The sequence below is a fragment of the Strix aluco genome, chromosome 1 (genome assembly GCF_031877795.1).
Source record: "Strix aluco isolate bStrAlu1 chromosome 1, bStrAlu1.hap1, whole genome shotgun sequence".
Classification (NCBI taxonomy): domain Eukaryota; kingdom Metazoa; phylum Chordata; class Aves; order Strigiformes; family Strigidae; genus Strix; species Strix aluco.
This window is the reverse complement of record NC_133931.1, coordinates 90495049-90503112: the sequence shown is the minus strand read 5'-3', so window position 1 is coordinate 90503112 and position 8064 is coordinate 90495049. Positions and strand designations below refer to the sequence as shown.

The 8064-nt window shown below is 43.2% G+C and overlaps 1 long non-coding RNA gene across 1 annotated transcript; it reads left to right on the top strand.

The window, feature by feature from the left end:
• The first annotated feature begins 1362 nt into the window (after positions 1 to 1362).
• On the top strand, positions 1363 to 3097 carry LOC141933455 (uncharacterized). Its single transcript, XR_012626096.1, has 2 exons — positions 1363 to 1406; positions 2927 to 3097. It is a non-coding gene; the product is annotated as an uncharacterized LOC141933455 (long non-coding RNA).
• Positions 3098 to 8064: the final 4967 nt, after the last annotated feature.

Here is an 8064-nt window from a genome sequence, read left to right as displayed (position 1 = left end):
TGTTGCAGTAATTGAGACATGATACAAGAGCACAGATAAGAGTTTTAGTGTTTGTGACAAACACTGTCAATTCAGACACAGTGTATCAAGATTTCAGTTGCTTTATATAAAGGAAAGATTCTTCAAAATGAAGAATAACTGCCCAATGAGAGTCTTCCCTCTAATGCTTGCTCACTTTGAAAAATCATTTTGCTTTCAGTGAGAAACAGAATGTCATGAAGAGAAAATGTCTGGCAAAGACAAGAGGAAGCAACAGCTGTGACAATGCAATCCCCACCCACCGGAAACAAGAGGATGACCAGTATTAGCCACACACAAAAATATAAAAGATCTCAGTAGCCTTATAAATTTGTAATTTATGTATCCCTGATAGTCCATCTCAGACCTGAAGTTAACCAATACTGTCAAACCAGTTACTAATTTATGCATCCACATTAGTCTTTAAAAAGCAAACAAATCTGAAACAAAATCAGTCCCCTCTCTCAAAAGGGAAATGAGCGTGACAGTGGTTCATCGGGGTAACTGTAGCTTGAATATACTGTGAAGATAGGTCATCCTGTGTCCTCTAATCTGTAATCCAGTGAGACTCCTTCACCAGTCATGAGCCTGCAAAAGCTATAAAACAGTAAGTGAAATGGTTTGGCAGAATTCAGCTGTAAGAAGACAACTCTGATGAAGATACCAGGGCACCTTATTGCACGCTGTGCCCACCACCGCCCAGAGATTATCTTCATCTCAATTAAAAGGTACTGTTGAGAGCAAAAATAGACATACCCACCAGCAAGTCTGAGTGGTTACTCTGCGCAGCGAACTCATGTATTAAACTGTGGTGGCACGGAGTTCTGCACAAACCAGCCAGCAAGTCGTGCTGCCAGAGTTGCTGGCAGATTTGTGTACCAGACACTGAAAGATTTCCTGTTAACTCATTTTAGCAAGATTAGAGCTAACTTGAAAATGTCTACCCATGCTACAGTTACACAGCTGAAAATCAGTGTGTCCTTGTTCTAAAGCCCTTACAAATGCAAGAGAGTATCTTGCAAGATATTCTTACAAATATGCCCTTGATATGCCCTTGCAAATGCAAGAGTGTATCAAGTTTTTTCCTTATGCCTTACTGCAGATAAAACAAACAGTTACACTGACAATATATGAATTATCTTGATCTATGTGATAACATAATAAAACTTACTCTGTGGAAGCTGTCAAGTGAAAACACAATTTCTCCCCCCTCCCCATGCAAGGTGATTGCCAACAGTAAGAGAAAAACATTTGTGTTATAGATACTGAAACAAATAGAAAACTGAACTCCAGCTTTTTTTCTCTTCAACCAGGGTATCATAATAGTTCTTCTGAATCTAGAATGAAACTGCAGTGTTCTGGTGGAGCAAGGAGGGGTTAAGTAAATGGTAAGTGGGTAACATGAGTGAAGGACATCAGAGAAAGTAGCAAACATGCCCTTATCAGTCAGTCATTCCAGAAGTTGAGCTGTTGGGCCTACATGGTAATTTCAGAACTGCTTCTATCATAGATTAAAGGCTGAGCAAGGCAGATAGCTCTCAAGTATAGTGAATTGGCTGCTGGGGACAATAGGAAACACTCTTCTTCCCAGTTATGTATTCACAACCCTTATTAATGTCAGCACTTTGAAGCAGATAAGCCACTAATTCAATTAATCCTAAAGAAGTGTTTCCACTTTTGCTTTAAACTGGCATTGTCTGGAGCTTCAGTGAAGGGATAAAGTATCTGTTATTAAACCTATCCTGTATCTGGTAAAGATGCTGAGAAGTGGGAAAGAAGACAATTGTAGAATATTTGTGATGTGAAAGAGGAAAAGAGCATTCTGTGTAGAAAACAGTCTTTATTTTCTGAGTATCTATTTCAGCTTTGTTTACATGGATATGTTTAATAGGCTTATTTAGGGATATGACACATTAAAGGTCATTGGATTTGCTGCTCATACTGGAAGATTTTCCAGAAGCATCTAACTTTCCTCATCCATTTCACCAGGGGAGGAGTGTAGGCAAGTAACACCAGGATTTAGAAACAGGTTTTTACAGAATTCAGTAGGAACTATCCTAATGACTGGGCTGTGGAGTAGATATGAAGGATAGTCCACCAACTGGCACTTCAAGATGAGGTCACTTCATTCAGTTTTACCCCAGAGATGGTATATTTTAGAGCCTTTGAACTGCTCAAATAAACCACTTATTTTTCCCATTTGGAAAAAAAAAAACCTAAACCCAACATCAAAAAAACAACAAATGAAGCACTTTCTGGTCTCTTAGTTTAGCTATTGTGCTGCAACCTTGTTATCACAACATCACTGAACACACTGATAACATTTCTTACCTCTCTGCTGGTGGAAGAAGCCTGACACAGGTTAAAGCACCAAAGTCTCCGCCAGTGTTAAGAACTGCTATTATTTCAGAGGAGTGCAAGAGAAAGTGTGGGAAGCTCAGACCTAACACATACCTCATTTGATCTAAACATTAGGCAAGTAACAGAACAGGAAATAGAGTTTGGCCCTGGTGTCCCCTGGAGTATGGAGCCTCGTTTTTTGAAATCGAAAACCTTGCTCCCTGCTGCCACAGCCTCCTTACAAATCAGCTGCAGACACTGCATATGCTTGCAACAGTTCATATAACTCTTAACAGTCTTGTACTTAACAGTCTGCTACTCTCCAAGGCTTAGTGAAACATGGATTTCTGCTTTCCTGATGCAGTCATGCTTTTGAAGTCAGTGTTTCTACACTAAATTAAAACTGGAAGAATATATTTCTTCCAAAAGCTGATGTCCAGGTTTGAACCAAATTAATCAGGTGCTGTTAAAGAAGCTTTTGCATGAAGTTTTAAAAAACCTCTTTTCTTTAATGAAGATGGAAACATTTACAAAATTTCTGATCTAATTATTACCTCTATTGATTTAGATTTCACCTTGAAGTCATGGATGGTGAAAAAGGATAACATCTTCAACTAGCAAAGACATCTGCAAAGTCAAGATTTGTTCAAGAGCCTGGCATCTGAGTTTCTGACAAAAAACAGAGGTGTGACACAAGTCAATCAGAAGTACTGATTTTTAATAATAATTCTGAACTGGAGAGGTCTCATTTCTTTCTAGATTAACAATCCTGAACCCCCTCCTTCCCCTTTCCACATTAGGTGCCTTCTTACTGATGGGCATTTTAAATAGAAGTGAGGAAAAAGACATGATTGATTAATCAGCAGACACATGTATTTCAATTTCTTCTTATTTTGATGGAGATCTCCAAACATCACACTGAGAGTATGCTAGACAGAGAAAATTGTGTTCAGAAGTACAGTCAAACCACCTCAAATATTTAATTTTTACAGTGATCCAGGCAGATGAGCTCCCTGGAGAGCAGTGGCCAACTCCCCACAGCACAACACTTCTGCATAAAGGCATCTGGGGCATCTTCAGAAGCAGGAGGGGCCGCTGTGCTAGGCAGGGGGAAAAAGTGGATTTGCATCAATGCTGTTGCATAAACAACTCCTGTGACCCAGAGCTCTCCCACCACACTGGGCAGTGCCAATGGGGAAGCTACATCCTTTTTTTCAGGGCTGCAAATCTGCATCTATTTAGGCATTTACAAAATACAGGGTTTAACAGGCCTTAGGTTTCTCTGAGATTATTCTCTGGGTGGTAGCTCACCGGAGTCACAGGGCTGTCAATTGCTTTTGCAGGTATGTGAGTTTGAAGTCTGGTAGCACTAACATGCCCAAGTCTGTCTTGGATCATATTAAGGGAGGCAATTTGTTTTGAGTCTGCTGCTGAACAAGACCAACCAAATCCATCTCCTTCCCCTCCAAAAAGTAATCTAAGATGCCAGTGGAAGGAACTAGTGAATTCTTCATTTGGGGTTGTTGCTATAGCAATGCACTCAACATTTACACCAATGAGCTGAAGGTGAGCTCTGTTACATTGTTTATCCCCTTGTAGATTGTCCAGCCATCACAAAGTAATATCTCATCCACTGGAGTGTAAAGAAAATAATCTTGTTTACTACCCGAAGAGTTAAGGACACTTTAGAAAAAGCTGAACAAGGCTTAAATGTTTGTAAGTGTTCTTTTGTATACAGCAGCTGAAAACAGTCCATGATGAATAGGAACAAAAAGAATTTGTTTGTACTTTAGTTACATAAATTGTATGCCAAAGAATAAAAGGCAGTAGGAGTTTATAATGTGGAAACTTCCAACTATGTATGCACAGAGTTTCTACAAACCTGACTGACTTTTGTTCGGGATAGCTTTGTTATGTTACTGAGGTAGTTCTATTGATAGCTTACATGTTAGTGATGCAGTAGCAACAAAACTGCATGCAGTTCTGCAGACAGTTGAAAAATATTTTGCTTTACTCCCTTTAGACTTCTCATCTTACTGAAGAATATCTATACATAATAGCTACAGCTATGACAAAGTGCAGTACTGGTGTAACTAAACAGACTTTGTTTTCGATTCCTGCTATTTATGTGGAGAATTATTTAATTCTGGCTTGAATTGTATTATGAAACTTTGCTAGAAAGTCAGTAGTAGAATGAGAAACAATGCAAATTATTTGAGAGACAGTAAAATGGAATAAGGTGGGAGAAGACTATATTTCAATTAGATATTCAAAATGGAGTAGCACATGAGTGTCACCCCTGAAAAAAAAAAAAAGTTCTCATCGCTTTTCTTTCAGAATAAACACTGGAGCACTGTACATCTCTATTGTGAAAAGAAGCTTAAATGGAAATAGCTGGTTTTGCTGTGCACCAGTAAATGATACATCACAAACTCTGCTGCAGAACGTTTGTAGAGAAGGTCATTTCACACACACTTCTTTGGGGATATAGACTCAATTATCATACTTCATATCTTGTTTTGGTCAGTGAGAATAAGCACTCTGTCCATTCCTGTTTGAGAGCCTCTGAACTCTTTCACAATACCAGGAAGCAGAGCCTATTTTGAAATCTGCAAGATGGAAGAGCAAGTCTTATTTTGTGTAGTAATACTCAAAGTTAGGTAATACAATGAACCATAGTTACTCACTCTTTGTATATAACTTTTCTGGGGGTCAGGAATGGAAATTCATCCCTGGGATACAGGCAAGTTTGAACTCCATGGCCTGATGCTTTAGTGCCTGTGTTATGCTTAACGAAGTTATCAGTGCCTTTGGTTTTAAAAGGAACTAACCATAACTGCATTTTATTACCTGTGTATTACTTCTCTTTAAGAAGGAAGTGTTAATGGCTCAGGAACAGGCAGTCCCCAGGTGCTGTAAGAGAAGCCGGCGGCAGAGAAGACCACCCTGGCTGCACAGAAAGCTTTGGCTGGAACTCGGGGAGAAAAGGAAAGTTTACAGCCTTTGGAAGAAGGGGCTAGCCACTCACAGTGATTACAAAGAGGCTGTGAGGCTATGCAGGGCAGAAATCAGGAGGTCTAAAGCCCAGCTGGAAATTACCTTGGCTTCAGCAATCAAGGATAACAAGAAATGTTTCTATAAGTATGTCAGTAGCAAAAGAAAGACCAGGGAGAGCCTCCATCCCCTGCTGGATGCAGGAGGAAAAATGGTAACAAGTGATGAGGGCAAGGCTGAAGTCCTTAATGCCTTCTTTGCCTCAGTCTTTAATAACAAGACTAGTTGTATTGAGGGAATCCAGCCTCCTCAGCCAGAAGACAGAGACTGGGAGAACGACCCCCCTGCATTCCAGGAGGAGATAGTCAGTGACCTACTGCATCACATAGACACACACAAGTCTATGGGACTGGACGGGATACACCTGAGGGTGCTGAAGGAGCTGGCTGGGGTGCTCGCCAAGCCGCTTTCCATCATTTACCAGCAGTCCTGGCTGACCGGGGAGGTCCCGACAGATTGGAAACTGGCCAATGTGACGCCCATCTATAAGAAGGGTCAGAAGGATGATCCAGGAAATTACAGGCCTGTCAGCTTGACTTTGGTGCCCGGGAAGCTGATGGAGCAGTTCATCCAGAGTACCATCACACAACATATGAGGGACAATCAGATGATCAGGCCCAGTCAGCATGGGTTTATGAAATGCAGGTTCTGCTTGACAAACCTGATCTACGACAGGGTGACCTGCTTATTGGATGAGGGAAAGGCTGTGGATGTAGTTTACCTTGACTTCAGTAAGGCCTTTGACACCGTTTCCCACAGCATTCTCCTGGCGATAATGGCTGCTCGTGGCTTGGATGGGCACACGCTTTGCTGGGTAAAAAACTGGCTGGATGGCCGGGCCCAAAGAGTTGTGGTGAACGGAGTTAAATCCAGTTGGTGGCCGGTCACGAGTGGTGTCCCCCAGGGCTCGGTTTTGGGGCCTCTCCTGTTTAACATCTTTATTGATGATCTTGACGAGGGGATCGAGTGCACCCTCAGTAAGTTTGCAGATGACACCAAGTTGGGTGGGAGTGTTGATCTGCTCGAGGGTAGGGAGGCTCTGCAGAGAGACCTGGACAGGCTGGAGCGATGGGCTAAGGCCAACTGTAGGAGTTTCAATAAGGGCAAATGCCGGGTGCTGCACTTCAGCCACAACAACCCCCAGCAGCGCTACAGGCTTGGGGAGGAGTGGCTGGAGAGCTGCCAGTCAGAGAGGGACCTGGGGGTGTTGATTGACAGCTGGCTGAACATGAGCCAGCAGTGTGCCCAGGTGGCCAAGAAGGCCAATGGCATCCTGGCTTGTATCAGAAATAGCGTGGCTAGCAGGGACAGGGAAGTGATCTTACCCCTGTACTCGGCACTGGTGAGGCTGCACCTCAATTACAGTGTTCAGTTTTGGGCCCCTCACTACAAAAAGGATGTTGAATTACTCGAGCGTGTCCAGAGAAGGGCAACGAAGCTGGTGAAGGGTCTGGAGCACATGTCGTACGAGGAACGGCTGATGGAACTGGGGTTGTTTAGTCTGGAGAAGAGGAGGCTGAGGGGAGACCTCATCGCCCTCTACAACTACTTGAAAGGAGGTTGCAGAGAGCTGGGAATGAGTCTCTTTAACCAAGTAACAAGCGATAAGACAAGAGGTAATGGCCTCAAGTTGTGCCAGGGAAGGTTTAGACTGGATATTAGGAAGTATTTCTTTACAGAACAGGTTGTTAGGCATTGGAATGGGCTGTCCAGGGAGGTGGTGGAGTCCCTATCCCTGGAGGTGTTTAAGAGTAGGGTCGACATAGCGCTGAGGGATATGGTGTAGTTGGAAACTGTCAGTGCTAGGTTAACGGTTGGACTAGATGATCTTCAAGGTCTTTTCCAACCTAGATGATTCTGTGATTCTGTGTATTCTAGTTGGTATCTTAGACACAGAAAAATGTCCAGACAAGGGCCCTGAGAGGAGATGCAAAGGAACATCTAGAACCCGTACACCTAGGACTAAATCTTGAGAGCATCATGTGACTCTCAGTGGGGCAGCTCTGGACATACAAGGACTTTAGTATCTGGGGAACATCCCCATCCATGTGATTTTGGATTCCTTGGCTTAGACAGCAGTTGAGAAGACCCTTTCTGCCAGTTTGGGGATAACTGAGTGGATACATCCCCTTTTTGGCAAGGATGTGCCAATGAACACAGCTTTGACTCTTGTGTGTCACCTGCCAGTCACCAATTTCCCCACATGAGAGACCATTGCTCTCCACAGGTTCAGCTCATTGGTCCCCTAAACTAACCCAATCAGGAAGAACCAAATCACGAGAGATGTCCCATGTGAACCAGTCCTACTTGGTTATGCTTAGATGGGTTGAGACAGGCTCACAAAAGCAACTTTGCTAACAGGTAGGTATCAGGGGTTGGTGTGAGTCACTGGGCACAGGCCAGGTGGGGCAGTGGGTGCCCACAAGTCAGCAGAACCATACTCTCTTCTCACCTCTCCCGTGAGGCACAGTCCCACCACTCCCCAGTAAGCCAAACTTAAGGAAGGCTGGTAGCAGGGCTGGGGCCCAGGGTTGGTCACAGTCCAGCAATGAGAGACTTCTCAAGGCAAGCCAGGAAATTAAGATAGCAAGACAAAGTCTGGGTCAGCCATGCAAACTCAGGGCACAGATACACCTGCAACAAAGCATGGGG